Source organism: Mesoplodon mirus (assembly GCF_964341445.2).
Source record: "Mesoplodon mirus genome assembly, chromosome: X".
Taxonomy (NCBI): domain Eukaryota; kingdom Metazoa; phylum Chordata; class Mammalia; order Artiodactyla; family Ziphiidae; genus Mesoplodon; species Mesoplodon mirus.
The window spans coordinates 79,581,000-79,602,558 of NC_138981.1; the positions used below are offsets into that span (position 1 = coordinate 79,581,000).

The 21,559-nt window shown below is 36.5% G+C and overlaps 1 long non-coding RNA gene across 2 annotated transcripts in view; it reads right to left on the bottom strand.

Annotated features, from left to right (window-relative positions):
- LOC309796695 overlaps positions 1-21,559 on the bottom strand; it is a 217,333-nt gene that overhangs the window by 194,907 nt on the left and 867 nt on the right. The gene's annotated exons all lie outside the window — the stretch shown is intronic.

Sequence of the window (21,559 nt, forward strand, 5' to 3'; positions counted from 1 at the left end):
AAACAAGGGAAGACATTTCTAGAAAGGAAGGATTAAGGGTTTCAATTTCCACAGACCAGCAGTCAACTAAAATAAACACAGGATATTGCCTAGGGGATTTGGTGCTTCTAGGGTTCTTGGGGACATTTCCAAGAGTAGCTTTAGTAGACTAATGTTGGAAAAGGCCAGGCTGTCATGGATTGAAGAATTAATAGGAAGTAAGGTTAAAATAGTAGAAGGTTATTTTTGCAGGAAATGCGGCTGTGTTTCCACTAGAGAGAAGTTGTCACTTAACAGCTATCCGTATAAATTCCCTTCCTTCTACTTTAAATATACAATTAATTTTTATAATGAAATAACTTTTTGTTCACCATGGAGATTATTAAAAGGATTACAACAATGAATCAAATAAAATATGAAAGAGCCTCACACAGGGCCTGGTACATAGGAGAGACCTAACCAGTATTAGTTTTCAGAAAGAACTAAATAAAAAAAAAATAACAGTGGTCATGGTAGAGAAATGATAGGAATGCGTGACTCTTTTCTGTAGCATCTAATTTTTCTAAAATAGAATTTATTAATTTTATATTTTGATGTTTCCATTCCTAAGAAGCGTTGTCATGAAAAACCACCACAGTGTGAAATCTCAGTTTTCAGTGTGAAATCAGTGTCTGTGAAATCCAAACACAATATAACTCAGTAAGCATTGGAAACGGATAACTTATGTTCAAGGTACAAACACTAATACAACAAATTTCTGCACTGGAATACATGCAAAAATAAATCTAGTATATAATACCATGCCAGATACATAAAAAGTGATTAATACCTAAATGAACAAGTGAAGGGACTTCCCTGGTGGCACAGTGGTTAAGAATCTGCCTGCCAATGCAGGGGACACAGGTTCAAGCCCTGGTCCAGGAAGATCCCACATGCCATGGAGCAGCTAAGCCCATGCGCCACAACTACTGAAGGCCGTGAACCGAGAGCCCGTGCTCCACAACAACAGAAGCCACCCCAATGAGAAGCCCTCAAACTGCAATGAAGAACAGCCCCAGCTCACCGCAACTAGAGAAAGCCCATGTGCAGCAACAAAGACCCAATGCAGCCAAAATAAATAAACACATAAATAAATAAAATTATTTTTTAAGTGAAAATCTGTGGTGAATGAGTGAGTGAGACAGTGGGACACTGAAGGAATGACATAATTCATGAATTTGCATAAAAATATTACCCAGGATTCTGTTCCAACCCTGCCACTCAAAAATTCATTCAATCTCTTTCACCTTCCAATACCTCATTTGTGAAATGGAAAAAAATAATAAATATCTTACATACCTCTCAGGGTGGTTTTAAGAATAAACTATTTAAGAAGCACCGACTCCATGCCTGGGGTATACTCTGTGACTTGAACCCTGCCAGTGATCTGGAGTGGAGGAGTGCACAATTAAGTCAAAATCCATCAGAAAGAGCTGGAAAGGAACCCTTATTCCTAACACCTCATGGGTCCATAGGTGGCAAGAGGGAAACATATAGAAAGCACACCCTTTACTTCCTGACTAACTCAGCCTAGAAGATGTGCAGCAACTCCCCTGATTGGTGAGTTAAAGGTAAGGAACTGAGCATGCCTGGTGGTTTTCTGTGAAGGTGAGCATTGGTACACATTGTGAATACCCTCAACTGTCCCTCTGTGCTAGTGCATGGGTCAGTTAAGTTTATCTTCCTCAAGAGTAAAATATTAAGAATTCCATTATGACTGCATATTTAAGCCATGGCTTGTCTTTCAGTGTTTGTTCTTAATAGACACTTAGCTCTCCACCTCTCTCACTTGTTCCTGAACTCAGGTGCGGAAGACAGGAAGACATTTCTTCCATCTAAAATCCCCAAAAGATTCATTTCCAGTCGTCCCACACAAAGACAGTCATTTGGGGAAATGTAGCAGTGTAATAGGAACTTCTTTCACTTTTTTACCTATCGGAGAATGCACTCAAACCACCTCCCAAGACTCAGAGGAATAAAAGGGAGCCAGGCTTAACTACATAAGAGAGCTATTCTTTTATTTCTTTAATCTTCTCCACTTCTATCTCATCTTCTGTGCTCATTAAGTTCCGGTCACCAAATGTCCTACCTCAGTTTAATATTAACTTCATTTTTCCTTATTACCATCTCATGGATAACTAGTAGGGTCTCCAAGATATGGTGGGTCAAGTCTGGGTAATAAATCTTCTTAAAACATTCAGTTGAACCCTCTTTTATTGGATATTACTATCTATGTCTACTATTGATATATGCATTTATTCTAGGTTTACCCCCAGTTCCCTGTATCCTCCCTTCACTACTTATACATTTTGTAGGTAGACATAAATACTTATTTTTACTTTATAGTTATATATACACTTAATAGAATAATAGAATACCAGGCCAGTACTAAGTGATTTATTTAATTAGATGTTTGATCTCATTATCATTATTTTATAAATAAGGAAGTGGAGCTTCAAGGAAATCAACTCACTTCCTCAGTCATTCAGCTTGAAAGTGACAGACCAAGAATTGAATTCAGGTCTGGCTGACTCTTGAGCTCATGTATTTAACTACTGCTTATGGTTTTTGGTTGTGAAATGGCTTTGGAGAATTTTATTTTGTTTTTAAGTACTATGTTAGAAGCATTTTTCTTCGATGTTTTAACAGAAATTATCAAACATAAAGAAAAGTTTAATTTTCTAGCGAATACCAACACAGCCACCACCTAGGTTCTACAATTAACATTTTACCATACTTACTTTAACCTATATCTGTCCACCAACTTATCCTTCTATCCATCAATCATTCCATCTTATTGTTATGTATTTTAAAGTTGCAGATATCAGTACACTTTCCCCAAATACTCCAACATGTAGATCATTAACTAGAGTTCAATATTTGTTTATAGTTTTTTTTTCTTTTGAGTTAAAATTTACATACAGTGAAATGAACAAATCCTACGTGTATTATTCCATAATTCCCTCTGCTAAAAAAGAGAGAGAAAAAATCCTTGAGGGGTAAGAAAATTGGGACAGTGGTCTTCAAACCCAGGTTAAGCTGTCATATGAAGAAAAGTGAATCAGGTTGATGTGCTGATTCAGTGCTCAGTCTCTGCTGTCCTACAATCTAATTGTAAGAACTTACTTTCTCTAAATCTCAATTTTCTCATCTGTCAAATTGAGGTAATATTACTTTCCTTCCAGGATTGTTGTGAGCATCAAATGAGATAATGCATGTAATATGCTTCACCATTATTGTTATCATTTTCATTAAATTAGTCATTTTTACTTTAAAAGATACAGGAGAGGGACTTCCATAATGTTATGTTAGTGAACTAGCTTGATCTGGGATTGGTTATAAACTCCAAATTCCAGAGAACTTATATACAGTTATTAAGGAACTGCTTCGTGATTAAGCTCTGAGCTTTCTTAGTTTATTTAAAGTTCACTTTCATTTGTGACCACCACCTATATTCCAGGCTCTATTGTAGGATCTGGGAATGTTACAATGAGTAAGAAAAGACACCACCTCAGCCCTCATGAACTTATAGGAATGATAGGGAACAAATACTTATAAATGGGCGGAGGTAATAAAAGTTGTACAGAGGGTACTTTAGAAAGCATGTATCTGGGTGACCTAATGCTCAAGTCTTTCATAAGCATATTTTCGTTTAGCACCGCAAGGAGAACAAAAGGCTTTAATTATCTATAAAATATATTTATCATTTCTTCCCATCTTCATTCCACCCCTCTTCTCTTAGCCATCCTTTCCCCATAATAATCTACTAGAGAAGAGTTAATATTTTGAATGGTTAGTAAAAGCATCTGAAAGCATGTGAATGACAAAGGATAGGACTCCTCATCATCTAAAGATCCATTTATTAACAGCAGTTTATTCTTCTTTCTCTCCCTTCCCTCACTTTCAACAGCCCAAACTCAAGATATATGTTACAATGGGAAATAATAATAAATATGATTATATCTCAATTCACCTCAATGTTTAACAGTTCTTTGTCAAAGTAAATTGACTTTAACAACTAATAGTAACTTTTTTTCTTTACCATTTAAGCCATCAATCAGCACATTAACATACTTAACATTAGTGTTTCTAATGACAAGATTACTATCTTTGAAATAAACTGCCAACAAGGTACTTAGTAGTAACTGACCTCACCACTCTGGCATTCTCTTCATATGGGAATATTGCTTTAGTGAGATTTGGTTTAGATTTAGAATGTGCAGGTGAGCTAACATGTCTTACTGGCATGCCTCTAAGCATATGGCTTCTTTGAATATACATTAAGAAACATGTATATTCAAAGAAGGGATGAAACATAATCTTACATATAACTCTCAGAAAAGAAAATAATCCCTGGCCTGTTTTTTTGTTTTTCAGTACTCAGAGAGGCAAGCACCACCTCTGCCTCCACCCCATCTCTAACCCTTAGCCTTTTTACACAATTGCACAAGTACATCTTTCTTTAATGATTTAATATTTATAGCTTCTTTCTAGCCTTTATTAAAACATACCAGAAATATGTACACTATATCCATTCCCCTCTTATTGATTTTATTACAGATATTCATAATTTAGTCATATTACCCTGTTAACAACCACATATTTTGTTTCAAGCATGTTAATGGAGGATAATTTCTAGCAGCCTGGTCAATCTATTAGAATACTTCTTAAAGACCAGAGGAGTTCTGGGGACTTCCCTGGCGGTCCAGTGGTTAAGACTTTGCCTTCCAATGCAGGGGGTGTGGGTTCAATCCCTGGTCGGGGAGCTAAGATCCCACATGACTCACAGGCTATAGAACAAAACATAAAACAGAAGCAATATTGTAACAAATTCAATAATGACTTTAAAAATGGTCCATATCAAAAACAAAAAAGAAGGCCAGAGGAGTTTCAAACTTGAAAATTTTATCATCAACCACGTGGGCCTGGATTAATCAGAAGGCAAATCAAACACTGAGGTAAGAAGATCAAGTAAGGGGGCTTCCCTGGTGGCGCAGTGGTTGAGAATCTGCCTGCTAATGCAGGGGACATGGGTTCCAGCCATGGTCTGGGAAGATCCCACATGCCACGGAGCAACTAGGCCAATGAGCCACAACTACTGAGCCTGCGCGTCTGGAGCCTGTGCTCTGCAACAAGAGAGGCCACAATAGTGAGAGGCCCGCGCACAGCGATGAAGAGTGGCCCCCACTTGCCACAACTAGAGAAAGCCTCGCACAGAAATGAAGACCCAACAGAGCCAAAAATAAAAATAAATTAATTAAAAAAAAGAAGATCAAGTAATTTGTACCATCTTAAAAGCACTAATTTAAAGTAGTGTAAAAAAGGATCAGGGCCTTTAACTTATTTTCAATAGTACTTCCAGCTTGTTAGAGTCCTTCAAAGTCTTTGGTAAAATCAGACATGGTCTATTTTGTGGTCTCCAATCTTTTGAGGTGAGGTTACTTTATATTTCTTGGAATAGCTACCATTCCCCAAATACCACATTTAACAGGCCTTTCATGTGTGTGCATTATCTCATATCCTTACAACATCCTTATGAGAGAGGCATTTTTTAAACGTACAATTTAAAGATGAGGATTCAGAGAGGTAAGATAACTTGCCCCAAGTCATACAGCCAGTAAATAGTGGAGATGAGAATTTGAACTTGAACCTTATCTGATTCTGGGGCCTGAGCATCTGGCTACTATATTGTACTGAACAATTGAGATTCCTAGGTTCCTCTGAAGTTTGGCCATACACATTCAAACCTAGGTGGAAAAAACCTCAATGTCTGGAGGAGGAGAGAGAAAGATGCCTGAGGTACCCTGAGTTTTGCTTCCTATCAGCACTGTCAAAGAGGTAACACATCCTATAGAGGAATGGTAGCAAGTCCTGGAGAGGAATGACTGTGGGGTGTGTGAGACCCTTGGCACAGAAAAATCAAGCTTCAGCAAAGATTCTTCATCCAAAGAAAATCAGCTGTTTGCCTCCATACCTGACAGTCACTCAGGCTAGGATAATGGGCATCTCAGTGGTATCTGTATGATCAAATATCTTAAGACCAGAGTCTCTCAGCTAAAATATTGGTACAGTTTAAGACCCTAAAAGTATTACAAACTCTACAGGAAATAGAACCTTAAACATAAGAGTTTAAATTTCCACTATCTCTATGGAATGGGGACTAAGAAGCAGAGATCATGTTATTATAGAAAATGAAGTCATACTTCTGGCACCCTGAGTCCATCCATGCCTTGTATTCTTATTTCCTCCTGTAGTGTCACAATGTATCCCATTTAACTAACACAGCATGTGAAATACTAAGCGGTGAAGTGCTAAGCACTTAGCAAAGAACTTGGCACATAGGAAGTGCTCCATTATCGTTAGATAAGCACATATTAGACAATAATAAATACCTTTTGAGTAGAACTAAATGTATGGGTCATACTAGGTATTCATTATATCTTTCATATAATTCAGTTATTTCAGTATAATATTAAAATCTTATATACATTTTTAAGACAAAACTTTAAAGTAATGAATCCTTAAACCTGATTTCAAAGTAGGTTTTTCTTTTCTAAATTCACAAATTGATGTCACATCTAGTCTAAATATATTACTTCCTATTATAAATAATAGCAGTGGAATTTGGGCCTGTGTGTGTGTAGTTTAAAAATGCTAAATTCAACCTGATCAACCTAAAATGCATATATATCTCAGGAAAATGTAAAGAAATCAAACAGTTTAATGTCAGATAGTAGTTAACAGACTTGTGTTCTAGCAATATAAAAAGAATTATGGGCAACAATGTATGTGTGTGCTGTTAAGATGAGTCCAAATTATTTCAGCCCCATTCATGGTATTGGAGAAGTGCTCTGTAAATGTTTTCCATATAAATAGCAAATGAAGCTCACTCCCTCCTTGGAAATGTACTTATACTCTGCTAAAAAATGGAATTTAACTATAAACTATATTTTATATGACATATTTTAATACTAAATTTGATGATTTTTACATGAATTTCATTACATATCAATAACAAACAGTACAGAAAGAGTAATAACAATGTATGACAAAGCGTATCAACAGTAAACCCCTCCTTTCCTCATTTAAGTAATTACAACTAACAGTTTCTCATGTATCCTTCAGACAATTTTGTATTGCTATTTAACTTTTCATACATATAGGATTTGTTTCCTGCATCCCTAGTTAGAGGCTGAGCTCATTAAGTACAGGGACTGCAGCATACACTTCTTCCATATTCCACATAGTGTCTAACTGTACTGGACACCTTGAAAGTATGCAATAAAAATAACTGCAGCTGTGATGGTTCTGTTGACTTTGTTAAAAATGGGAAAAAAATGCAAGCCACGTAGAATATTATACCAAATCAGGGTAACATTTAAGGCCAAGTAGTAAAAAATCCTTGATCAGTAATCCCCGGGTCATGGTACTAAATTAAGATGGTTCATTTTTTAAAATTTGGATAGAGAGGCACTCATTCATTGAATAAATTTGTGCAGAGTCAACACCTGGCTATATTCTGTGGGATATACAGAAGCATGAGCATCTCATGAAGCAAGCATCATTATTAACTCCATTTTATAGACAAATAAACTGAGATATAGAAAGGTTAATTATTTACCCAAGGTTATGCAATTAGTAAATGCCCAAGTTGGAATTCAAATTCAGGCAGTCAGCTTCTAAAGTCTATGTGCCTTGAAGGAAAGGAATAGACTTGAGAGTTGGTATAAAGGAAATATTAGAACATGTTTAGCAATTCATTCATTGGTTTGGTGGGGGTGGTTGTGAAAGAGAAGCAGGCAAAATGATTGTGAGGTTTCAAGCCTGGATTTCTCAGGAAATAATTTGAGACAACTTCCAGATGAGTATTCAGAAACACACATCAGTATTATACGTCCTCCCATGCAAATATGAAATCAAGTGTTGTTAGTGATGACTTAAAGTTATAAAATATAATTATCATTCACTAAATAATATCACTTTATTTTCCCTGTATCATTCTACTACTCATACAAATATACTGGGATTTTCACATCAATAATAATGTAGATAACTAGGATATTCTAGACTAAATTTCACCTTCTTAGCAGACTCATGTGAAGCAGATTAATAAAGGATGATTCTCTGTGTTCAGAGGTTAAAATCTTGCCAAGCTAACATAATCATGGCAGGATAAAGTGTCTGCCAGTCAAGTATTATTTCCTGTAGATTCTAGGCATTCAATTCCATGTTAACTGCTAGAGTAGATAGAAACAGCAAAAAACCTCAGCAGGAGGATGGAGAACAATTTTCTTGTACCAATATGCATTCTGGATCAGAGTAGGTACTCTCTATTTCCTCTTGATATTTAGGGAATCTTTATGTCTTATTAAACATTATCCAGTGGTTCTTAAAAAAAATTGCATATGCAGATCCAAGGGTCAACAAGATTGAAAGAAATGTTACAACAGAGAACTTATAAGAATACTATGACTTCCAGAGACATTGACAGATATGGAACACCATGCAAGAATGCCTGTGTATGTTCTCATAAATGTACTTGGTGACCCCTGCCATGTGAAAGAAGCCAGAACTCACTCAATTGGATAATAATTACTCCCTTGAAAACCCTTTCCCTCCACACTAAGTATCTCCATGAATGTTTCTCTCTAAATATCAAACTTTTCCCTTTACAAAATGCTTGTCACTTGCAGAGAGCTCGTTAAAGGGGGGAAAAATAGGCAAAGTGATATTTGACGGGACTTGTTTTTCTGACATGCTTCTAATCTGGAAATCTGCAACTTGAACACAAATTTCTGTGCAGATTTGTACTTCAGAGACTTTGAAAAAGATCCTAAGTCCCAGCTTCTAGGAGAAGATTCATTTCCTGCAGCATATTCCATAAAATGGAATGCTTCCGTGAAATATGCTCATCATGGAAGTATTAAAGGATTTAGAGAAGACATGTTGTTGTTAATATTATTAAGCTACATCTGCACAGTGATGTACACTGGATAGTAAGACAGGAATAATATATTCAGCCATCTTGATTTGCAATGGTAGAGCCCAAACCTGAGGATGGCAAGAATCCACAGATTAAAAACCACAGTGCCACCACCCTACCCATTCATCTTAGTGAGTCACAGAAAATAAGACCTGCTGGCCACATTCTTTTTTTTTTTTTTGGCCACATTCTTTAGTCAGAGTTGATAGTAGACGGTAGAAAATATATTTTGACACAGAACATATCTCTCATGAAATATTCATGAAAACGTTTTGTTCAACAGGTATGTTACTTGCCTGCAGAAGGTCTCCTATAACAACATTTCCGTATTTTCACGTAGGTGGCCAAAATCATTGTTTGGGGCGGCTGTGGTCAAACTGATTTTTTTTTCAAATAACAATTGGAAATACATTTGAACCCAAAAGTCTAGAAATATTTGAGCTACTAATTCCTCATGAATACTCTAGTCTTTTTGCCAAAATGTAAATTCTATGCCTCCAAACAAGTGCCCCACAATAGTTTCAATTTAATGATCTAAGTTATTTTCCTCTATGTACACATGTACAATTTCACTGCAAAAGTGAGTAAATAGTATAAAGAATATGGACAGAGACATAATCCATAATTCTATATATCCCTTAATTTTAAAAGTGATTCCCTTGCCCAAGGTAAAATAACTAATAACAGGAGAAGCAGTACATAATTGAACCCCAGGTCTGGGTCACTCTGGAGCGAAGAATGTAAAAAAGGTATTAACATTTTGCAAAGTGTATACATCTGTGTATGCAAAGAAAAAAAATTAAAGCTTATCCATGCATGAATTTTGACTTTTGTAAAAATACAAGCAATGATCTACTTGAGCAACTGGAATGTAAATATCATTAATAAGTTTCTCTTTGCTTAGAAACTCCTCAAGGACAGGGGGTTGTTTTATGACAGGTAATGATAAAGCTGTCTACTTTGAAAAAGTGCATTCACAATTCCCTCATTATTTGATCAGAATTTTCATGTAGAAAGTCTTTTAGGCATTTACTTTGGAATAATCAATATCATTGTTTCTTCTAAAACCGTAAATAATTCTTCTTCTTCTTTTTTTTTTTTTTTTACCTAGATTCACCACAGGTTCTAAAAGATTAACTTCATTCACTGAAACCATCCCAAACCTTGCCAGTCTGTGTGTGTATTCTCTGTAGAGGGAAACAAAGTGAGCTGGATTTTCCGGAGAGTCACTTCATATACAGGACTAAGAAAATGTATCTTAGAGACTGGCAGCAGCTGGAAAGAATAGGGGTAGAATTTCATTGATCTCCTTATCCTACTGGAGCGTAATACCATTAGTACTAATTATAGTTACAATTATAATTACAATCCCCACACACATTGCCTCACACATCTTGGCCTTGAATTTAGGTCTATCGAACTCCAAAACCAGTCTTCTCACATATATGTGTAGCAGAGGCACTACCAGAGAAGAAAACATGGCAATGATAAAACTTGTGGTTTATTTATCCTTTTTCAGCAAGAAAAACTGCCAGCTAAATTAGAGTTGACTTTCAACTGTGGTGCCAGGAGATACAAGAGGGGGCCAGATATTGTTAAAGAGATTGGAATTGTCTGGAAAATACAAAATAAACAGTAAGTGCAGGGCTACTCCCTATGTAGTGGTACAAAGACTGGAACCTTAACATATATATATATATATATATATATATATATATATATATATATATATATGTATATATATATATGTATATATATATATATATGTATGTATGTATTTAGTAAAGCCTTCCTTAGAAGGGTGTGGAATGTGGGACCTCCAAGACTCACTGAGATTAGCCTCTATCAGAAGACTGGTTAAAAGTTGCATAAGAGTTATAAGAGAAGGGAAAAAAAAGTTCCCAAGGTGGAGGTAAGGAGAGTTACTGTGACGAAAAGTGAGGATACTACTTGTACTGGTCAGGGTTCTCCAGAGAAACAGAACCAATAGGAAGTTGTGTGTGTGTATGTGTGTGTGTGTTTACAGTTGACCCTTTAACAATGTGGGGGTTCATGGTGCCAACCCTCCATGCCATCAAAAATCTACATATAACTTGTAGTTGGCCCTCTATATTGGAGATTTTGCATCTGCAGATTCAGCCAACACTGGATCGTGTAGTACTGTAGTATTTACTACTGAAAAAAATCCACATATAAGTAGATCCACACACAGGTCAAACCTGTATTGTTCAAGGTCAACTATATATATACACAAACAGAGAGAGAGAGAGAGAGAGAGAGAGAGACAGATTGAGTATAAGAAATTGACTTAATTTAGAGGCTGACAAGTCTCAAGATCTGTAGTCAGCAAGCTAGAGACCCAGAAAAGCCAGTGGTGTAGTTTCTGTCCAAGTCCAAAGGCCTAAGAACTGGAGAGCTGATGGTGCATATCCAGCCCAAATGCTAGCAGGCTTGACATCCAGGTAGAGCCAATGTTTTAGTTCTAGTTCAAAGGCAGGAAAAAACTGAGGTCCCAGCTCTAAGGTAGTGAGGCAGGAGTTCTCTCTTACTTGCAGGATGGTCAGCCTTTTTATTCTATTCAGGCCTTCAACTGATTGGATGAGGCCCATACACATTAGAGAGGATAGTCTGCCCTACTCAGTCTACAGATTCAAATGTGAATCTCATCCCCAAATATCTTTGCTGACACAGCCAGAATAATTTTTAACCAAATATCTGGGCATCTCTTGACTCAGTCAAGTTGACATAAAAAATTAATTTTGTATGCCAACTTGACTGGGTTGACTAGGTTAACTTAATGGTTATAAGTCATTAGAGTGGTTACTGCTATAACTAATCCTCCTAATACAACACTTCTAGGGCAGTCAGAAAATGGTTGTCTAGAAAAATTGAGGGACTTCCCTGGCGGTCCAACGGTTAAGACTCCACACTTCCACTGCAGGGGGCAGAGGTTCGATCCCTGGTTGGGGAGCTAAGATCCCATGTGCCATGCAGTGCAGCCAAATAATAATTTAAAAAAAAAATAGAAAAATTGAAACAGTTTACTGATAGAACAGTAACATAATGGCTCAGGTCTGCCAGGACATTAAGGCCCTGACATTAAATATTTCCCCACAAAGAATTGCTGCAACAGAGTTCCTTATAATAATCACCTGAGCAGCAGACCCAGTAGTGTTGCATGGGTAAATACTCCTTAAATATTGCTTCCAAAAATGAGTCTTCCCAATCCCACTCCTGGGCACATACCCAGAGAAAAACATGGTCTGAAAAAATACATACACCACAATGTTCATTGCAGTGCTGTTTACAATAGCCAAGACATGGAAGTAATCTATATGTCCAATGACAGAAGAATGGATAAAGAAGATGCGGTACATATATACAATGGAATATTACTCAGCCATTAAAAAGACTGAAATAATGCCATTTGTAGCAACATGGATGGCCCTAGAGATTGTCACACTGACTGAAGTAACTCAGAGAAAGAGAAATATCATATGCGGAATCTATAAAAAAATGATACAAATGAACTTATTTACAAAACAGAAACAGACTCATAGACTTAGAGAATGAACTTATGGTTACCAGGATGGGCGGGGTAGAGGGATAGTTAGGGAGTTTGGGACTGACACGTACACACTGCTAGATTTAAAATGGATAACCAACAAGGACCTACTGTATAGCACAGGGAACTCTGCTCAATATTCTGTAACAACCTAATTGGGGAAAGAATTTGAAAAAGAATGGAAATGATTCTCCCCTCAAGCCTCCAGAAAGGAACCCAGCACTACTGACACGTTGATTTTAGCCTAATGCAACCCATACTGGACTTCTGACCTACAGAACTATAAGATAATAATTTTGTATTATTTTAAGCTGCTATATTTGTAGTAATTTGTTATGACAGCAAGAAAAATCTGATGCACACAATTGGTGTATAGAAAGTAGAGGAAAAAAGGAGGGACGTGTCATTCAGCTCCCTTCTGTCTAAGGAGATTTCCAAGCAGTAGATCTTTCAACTTAAGGAAAAATGCAAATGGTGTTCAGGAAAAGAAAATGAATGTTATTTGATTTGTCCTGAGTCAAGACTCTTATTTATGCCCAACTTTTAATTAACTACATAAATAATATTGAGGCAGGCTTTTTAAAAATGCAGTGCAGATATATACAAACCATCTATATTTGGCTTTGGAACCGATGTTTATTATTATTAAAAGGAAGGAGATCTTTTACTCTTTCCTCTTCTTCACTCTTAAAAGTCAATTAATAATCAAGAATTATATGTCTTCTTTTAGATCTGGCTCAACATCGTTAGTCTTCAAGGATATTCAAATCAAAACCATATTAGAGGGCTTCCCTGGTGGCGCAGTGTTTGGGAGTCCGCCTGCCGATGCAGGGGGCATGGGTTCGTGCCCCGATCACGACGATCCCACATGCCATGTAGCAGCTGGGCCCATGGGCCATGGCCACTGAGCCTGCACGTCCGGAGCCTGTGCTCCGCAGCAGGAGAGGCCACAACAGTGAGGCCCACGTACACCAAAACAAAACAAACAAACAAACAAAACATATTAGAGTCACAGATGTAGAAAACAAATTTATGGTTACCCAGGGGGAAAGGGAGGGGGAATGAATTAGGAGATTGAGATTGACATATACACACTACTATATACAAAATTGATAACTAATAAGGACCTACTGTATAGCACAGGGAACTCTACTCAATACTCTGTAATGGCCTATATGGGAAAAGAAACTATAAAAAAGTGGGTATATGTATAACTGATTCACTTGGCTGTGAAACTGAAACTAACACAACACAACACCTGAAACTAACACAACATTGTAAATCAACTATACTCCAATAAAAATTTAAATAAAAACATATGGACTTGAGGATATGGGGAGGGGGAAGGGTAAGCTGTGACAAAGCAAAAGAGAGGCATGGACATATATACACTACCAAACGTAAGGTAGATAGATAGTGGGAAGCAGCCGCAGAGCACAGGGAGATCAGCTCGGTGCTTTGTGACCGCCTGGAGGGGTGGGATGGGGAGGGTGGGAGGGAGGGAGATGCATGAGGGAAGGGATGTGGGAACAGATGTATATGTATGACTGATTCACTTTGTTATAAAGCAGAAACTAATAAAAAAAACATATTGAGAAACCACTTTACACTCTCTAGAATGGCTGGAATCAAGAAGAGAGATAATAACAATTGTTGGTAAAGATATAGAGAAACGGATCTCTCATATATTGCTGGTAGGAATGTAAAATGATGCATTCATTTTCAAAAACAGTCTGGCAACTCCTCAAAAGGTTAAACAGAGTTATCACATGACCCAGCAGTTCCACTTCTAGATATATACCCAAGAGAAATGAAAACATATGTCCACATAAATGTTAATAATAGCATTATTCATAATAGCCAAAAGTGGAAACACCCAAATGTCATCTCATTATACAACAAAATGTGATATACCTATACAATGGAATATTATTTGACCATTAAAAGGAGTGAAGTATTGACATATGGTACAATATAGACGAACCTTGAAAACATTATGGTAAGTGAAAGAAGCCAGTCACAAAAGGCCACATTTTACATTATTCCATTTATATGAAATATTCAGAACAGGTAAATTCATAAAAACAGAAATAAGAACAGAATAGGAAAACCTATAGAGACAGGTAGTAGATTAGTGGTTGCCTAGGGCTGGAGGAAGGGAGAACTGGGGCAAATAAGAAGTGACCACTGGTAGGTACAGGATTTCTTTATGTGGTGATGAAAAATGTTGATTATGGTGATAGTTGCACAACTCTGTAAATATACCAAAAACCATTGAATTGTATATCATAAAAGTAAATTGTAATGTTTGTGAATTATCTCTCAATAAAGTTATTATTTTCAAAAGAATAGAACAGAAAATAGTAACTTCTGAGGGTTAGAGGAGGGAAAGACTTTCCTGATTTATCCTCTGTGATTTTGTAGAGTGGAATAAGGGAGAGTAGAGAGGAAAAAAAGTTGGGTTCCTTTTACTTTAGTATAATTTAAAATAAAAGTCATAGACTTGTTTCACTTATTTAGCAACTATAGACAGCATACCCTATCAATTACTAACAAGAGAACTTGAAGTCTTAAAGTAAAGAATGTAAAAGAAGGTATGAACTATGTTCAACATCAAAATATACTCTGTTTTGATTTCTATACTGGGGATGTTTGAATTTTTTCAGGCATTGCCTGCCACTGAGGGTTCTGCTGTTAGTTTATTTTGTATCTTTATGAGGACAGTGATATCTGTTGGATAGTCACCTCCTCATCTGAGATTTTTAGAACCAGATTAATTAGTAAATTTATCATACACAATTTAGAAGTAAAAAGAATCCCCCATCTGTGACTTCCAATTCATCTTTACAGATTATAGTATTCAATACATTAAGCATCAAAAAATGGGATAGAAAAGGAGTAGCCAAGCCAAAATTGACTTAATCATCTGTCTAGGAAGCCAAAAGCAAGAGAACATGTGAAAAGAGAAGAGAAGGAGGAGTGAAGATAGACAAAGTTATGGAGAAAGTAGAACACTAGAAAAAGTGAGAGACAAACTGAAATAGGCAAAGAGAAAAAGAAGCAGCTGAAAAGATGGTTTAGGCCCTGCAATTAAAACTCCTTTGTTGGGTCACAGAAGGAAGTTCACATACTCCACATACATATAAAGAATCCAGACTGAGAAATGTGCTATTAAAATTATTTTATCTGGAACATGGTGGCTAGGCCAGTTGTGGCAAGGATGGAGTTTCTGCTGAGGTAAATGAGTTTTTCAACTTTCCCATTGGGAAAACAATAGTCCTCTGACTGGGAGAGAGGAAGATAATTCTTTTTTCTCAAATCTCCAAGAACAATGGGAACAATAGTCACCTGTAAAGAAGGAGGGGGTCAAGAGGCCCCAGTGTGGGAAAAAAGTTGGCACTTGCAACGTGTATGGTGTCAGGGAGGACTGCAATTCAGGGAGCCTTGTGCAAAGGCACAGACAGTGGATCTCTGATGGCTGGTTTGAAAATTTCCTTTTTCTGTCTGATAATTTTCTTCTGCTAGTCCCAAACCGTCACTAAAGTTTTGTTAAGCGTAAGAGTGAGATATGAACTGTGTTTTAAGGATTTACTTTTTACTGTGATGTCTTAATTCTTAGTGTAATGTGGATTGGGGTAAGAGGCAGCAGCATGGAGAAGCGGTTGTAAGACAGCACAATCTGACCAGTGGAAAAGTCTGAAGCACTTGCCCTAAGAAAGAACTGATAAGTGACCAGCAGACATACTTTTGGAACATATAACCAAGCATTCTCTAGTGTTTCTTGGAAGTACTTGGGAAAGGAAACTGGGCAGAGACTAGGTTACTTGGTTAGGTTAGTTAGGTGACATGAGAGACGGAAGGCTGAGGCTACGTTATTTGGGTATTTAAAGGGAAAATCAGCCATTGAAGGTCAGAGAGTTTGGAAAACTTGATTTTATAGTAATAGTTAATTATCAAAAAAATGGAAAGGGAAAGCATCATGGTTTTGTGAACCTCCCGTTACCTAGCTGTTGTGTGACCTTAGATAGTATTTATTTATTTATTTATTTTTAAATTTTATTTATTTATTTATGGCTGTGTTGGGTCTTCGTTTCTGTGTGAGGGCTTCCTCTAGTTGCGGCAAGTGGGGGCCACTCCTCATCACGGTGCGCGGGCCTCTCATTATCGCGGCCTCTCCTGTTGCGGAGCACAGGCTCCAGACGCGCAGGCTCAGTAATTGTGGCTCACGGGGCTAGCTGCTCCGCGGCATGTGGGATCTTCCCAGACCGGGGCTCGAACCCATGTCCCCTGCATTGGCAGGCAGATTCTCAACCACTGCACCACCAGGGAAGCCTTAGATAGTATTTAGATGCAATGAGCCCAAGATTTCTCACCTATGAAATGAGGAAGTAGATCATCTTTAACATTCTGTTAGTGTCAGCATAATTGGAATAAGTGTTTGCTCTTAAGGTGACCACTGTGAAGGAAACAACCCTTGTGCATATGCTTTTAATATATTATTTTAAAAGTTAGTTTCCAGTATTGCATAGCACAAATATGTGCCTATATAGCACCTTCACAATTCCTTATTTGTTTTCTGACTCTACAGCTCCACATAATTGTCTATAATTCTAAAATATTCCTGTTTCTCCTGCTCTATCTTTTCTGATCACAACAGTAAGTTCTGATCATTATATAAAATTTAGAATACTAAAAATCATGAATATAAATTATCTAAAACTCCATTACATATAGATAGCCAGTATCAATATTTTTGTGTACTACACATAATTTACATATATATGCATACATTTCTATAGTTTTGAGACATTTTTCATTAAACAATTTATCTTAGCTATGTTTCAATGTCAGCATAGATCTACATTATTACTTTAAATGTCTTTATATTATTCAGCTGTATGAATAAACAATAGCTTATAAATTGAATCCCCTCTTTCTGGACATTTAAATTGTTTCAGACATTTCAGTAGTATTGTAAGCAACACCGAAATGGACACTCTTGTAACTGTTTTTGTTCACTATTATTTCCTTAAGATAAATTCCTTGAAGACTTGCTAGGTCAAAGAGTATGCACATTTTAAAGGCTTTTATTAAGTACTGCCAAGTCACACTCCTGAAAAATGTGTGCCATTATACCTTTCCACTTGCAGCACATGGTTGGGCCTTTTCTTCACATTATGAGAACAATGATGGGAATTTTTTAATTTTACTTTTGCCAACAAAACAGGTAAATAGCAGTATCTTGTTATTTTAATTTTCATCTTTTTTATTAGTAACGTAGGTGAGCATTTTTCATATATATTAGCCAAAAGACTAATATACATATAAAAGTATTTTTCTGAATTGCTTATTCATTTCCTTTACAAATAGTTTTCTCCTAAGTTTGTCACTCCTCTTATATGTTGTCTTATAAATGGTGTTAGTATGGTTTTAAATAGGAACTATCAAGACAGGTCCTAAAATTGGATGACAAATGTCACCTAGTATTCTCTCTCTTACCTTTCCTTAGGTACAAGGTACCCTTAGGAAAATTATCACAAATCAGGTTGCTGGATAGAGAAGAGAGGCAAAAAAAAAGGATCTTAAACATCAACAAATTCTAGTATTTCTTTAAATCACTTAATACTTTTTTAGTGGGTGAAAATTTGCTAATCTGCCCTGAGTAACAAAACTTTGACTCAACTGCACTTTAGTATACACAAACGCTGTGTTTACTAAAGAAGATGATAATATTAGGATAATACAGAGATCTAAGCCATATTTAATATGAAATCAGTGTTTCTATGTGAAATAAAACAATATTCTTTTCACATATAAATATTATGGTAGTTGAGGTATGCCAATACCATTTGTGAGCTCTTGCTTCCTCATGACATCACTAATAATTATACTAGTGGGAATATTTAGTAACACAAGCTAAACAAACTTAAATACAACATCTGAAAAAACCTATTTCCAAAACAGCTGTTCAGAAAATCAACCAGGGATATCCCTAAGCTAGAGAAATTTCCTGATACTTTCCCACGTGCTGCTTAGAGATTCTTCATTTAGTATAGATTCAATTGGAAAAAGTCAGGATTCATTTCTGTAAAGCCTCATCATCTATACAATTTTTTTTAAAAATAACTACATTCTTTCTCTAGCCCTTCAGCATAATTAACTGCAGATGTAGTCTTCCTGCAAAAGAATTTCCAACAATTAATTGGCAACCTGCTGACACAGTAATTATGTTGTGAAAATCCAAATTTTCCAATATTTAAAAGTATATTACACTTGTTAAAATGTTTTCCTAGCACCCTGGACCTACCCAAAAATAATGAAAATAATGAAAAAAATTTCAGTTATATATTTGTTCTGGTGCATTATTTTTTACTTGTCTTTCAATCCAGAGACTGACAAACTCTGTTAAAACTTGAATTGCACCTAAATAATTGTAAGTAATGCATCTTATTCCCATAATCCTTATTTTTATTGTATTTAAAGAGACATTTTCCCTTAAAGCAAGACAAGCTGGTGCGAGTTAACACCAATTTCAGCAGCTCTAACACTGGGATATTTTACCTGAAGTTGTAAATAGTGGTGACAGTTTAAGGTAAATATTACAAGAAAGATGTTCACTTTCCTCAAATTTCATTTCTGATGGGGTGCAGTGCAAATGTTTTAAGTAGATGCCATCTGCTATGCCATTCATTGGCTTTCACCTTTTGTGTTCTCTTAAACTTCTGCAAGCAATTCTTATAAATGAATTTCCTGACCAAAAGAACATTTTTAAAAACCATGGCAAAAAACCCCACTGATCTGACTTGTATGTCCCCAGTTAATACCCTGGCCAAAACTAGAGGAGGTTGTGAGGAAAGCATTCCACACTGGAAATAGTTTGTAAATCACTATCTTACAGACATTTTTGTATGTCTGGGGTCTGGAAATGGTCCAGTTGTATTCAACATTACTAAAGAAAAGAGTTTATGTCATAGACTTTTGGTCAGGCAACAAACTGGTGAAGTACTGACTCCTTGGGAGGAATGGATAAAAATTCAAATTGACCTTCAAAGACTGAAGATATAGGGAGGATGCAGGCAGGTAGGTGTTTACCAGGAATCAGTACAGAGCTATTGATTTAGGGAGGAAAAATCCAAGAAAGAACAGGAGCAGTTACATGAAATCCATGAAGGAAAGAGGATTTTGTTTTTGAAGACAGACAAACCTGGATGAGTTAATACCAACTTCAACATCTTTAGTATCATGATACTTTACCTGGAATTACCAAGTAAAACTCAGTTATCCTAATTATAGCAATAAATTATTATTTGAATTATCATTGCATGCCAAACACTCTGCTAAGTGCTTGATAAATAATATCTCATTTAAGCCTTACAATAATTCTATCAAGTAGCCAGGTAACAGCCCCATTTTAGAGATAGGAAAAATGAGGATTAGAGGGGCAAAGCAACATGCATAAGGTCACACAGCCAATAAGTGACAGAAGTGGGAGTCGATACCAAGACTACTAGACTTCAAATCCATGCTTTCATCCTCTATATTGCCCAATTCCTGTAAATATTCCTCTGGGTTCTGCTCAAGGATGCTTAGAAGTAAACCACTTTTTCATCTTCTTTTCCCTTGTTACACCTATTGATTTAAAGGCTCTTTATTGCTGCTAACTACAGGAAAACAGGGAATGATAAAAATATAAGAAGTTGGAAAGGTAAAAGAAATCTTTAACAGTAATGGATCACCTATATTTAATTGAAATAGAAATTTATTAAGCCAGTTCTCATGATACCTCTGTATATGATGGGTATGACATAGGGGCTCAACCTTACCCAGTGGTCTCACTAAGCTATAAAGTTTGATAAGGTGTCTCAGACATGAGCTACAAAGTGGATTTGGGGGCACCACTGCTAGGTAAGTGGAGAGTCTCAGTTTTCCTCTATAGATAAGCATCCTCTTTTCTTCCAGTTGTACTTATTTCTTCTCTGCTGCTTCCCTTGGGCCCTATCTAGTCTTGAGGATGGACAAAGACAGTGCTTCTCTAGGTGGTATAGCATGGTAGAGAGGTGGAATAATAGAGCAGTTAAGCACATGGACTAGAGCCAGATTGCCAACTATAAAGCCTGGCTTTGTCACTTACTGGTTGTGTGAGTTTGGACAAGTTACTTAACCTCTCTGTACCTCTGTCTCACCATTTGTTAAATAGGGATAATAATTGTACCTAATTAATAATACGGTAGTAAGGATTACATGAATAATAATTTGTATAGTCCTAGTACATAGTAAGCATTGCAAAAGCATTTTCCATTGATACTATTTCAGTTTCAGATTTTAGGAAGAAGGACCTTGTAATTTCTTCTTCTGTCCCTATGGGAGATTCTGGCCACCGGCGGTCCTGTTTCCTTTCCACCTGTTTTTACTCTTCTACAGAAGAGTTGTAGATCAGTGACTAATACACTGAAATACTACTCGGCAATAAAAAGAACAACCTACTGATACAGGTACAACTTGGATGGATCGTAAGGTTATTTTGCTGAGTGAAAACAGGTCATTCTCAAAAGGTTACATGCTATATAAATCCATTTATATAGCAATCTGTATATTTTTTTTCATTTCAAGTTTGAGAACAAATTAACAGTTGTCAGAATTTAGGGACAGAAGAAAGTTTTGAATCTTGATTTTAGTGGTAGTTCCATGAATCTATACATGTGATAAAATGACAAAGAACTACACACACACACACACACACACACAGGAATGCATGTAAAATCTAGCAAAACCTGAATGAAGTCTGTAGATTATACCAATGTTAATTTCCTGGCTTGGGTATTGTACTATAGTCATGTAAGGTGTTACCACTAGGGGCAGCTGGATGGAGGGTACACAGGACCTTTCTGTACTATTTTTGCAACTTTCTGTACGATTTTTGCAACTTTAACTCAAAATAAATTTTTTTTACATGTTGATTAAGGATGCTTTTACCAATAGACAAAGCCGGGCTA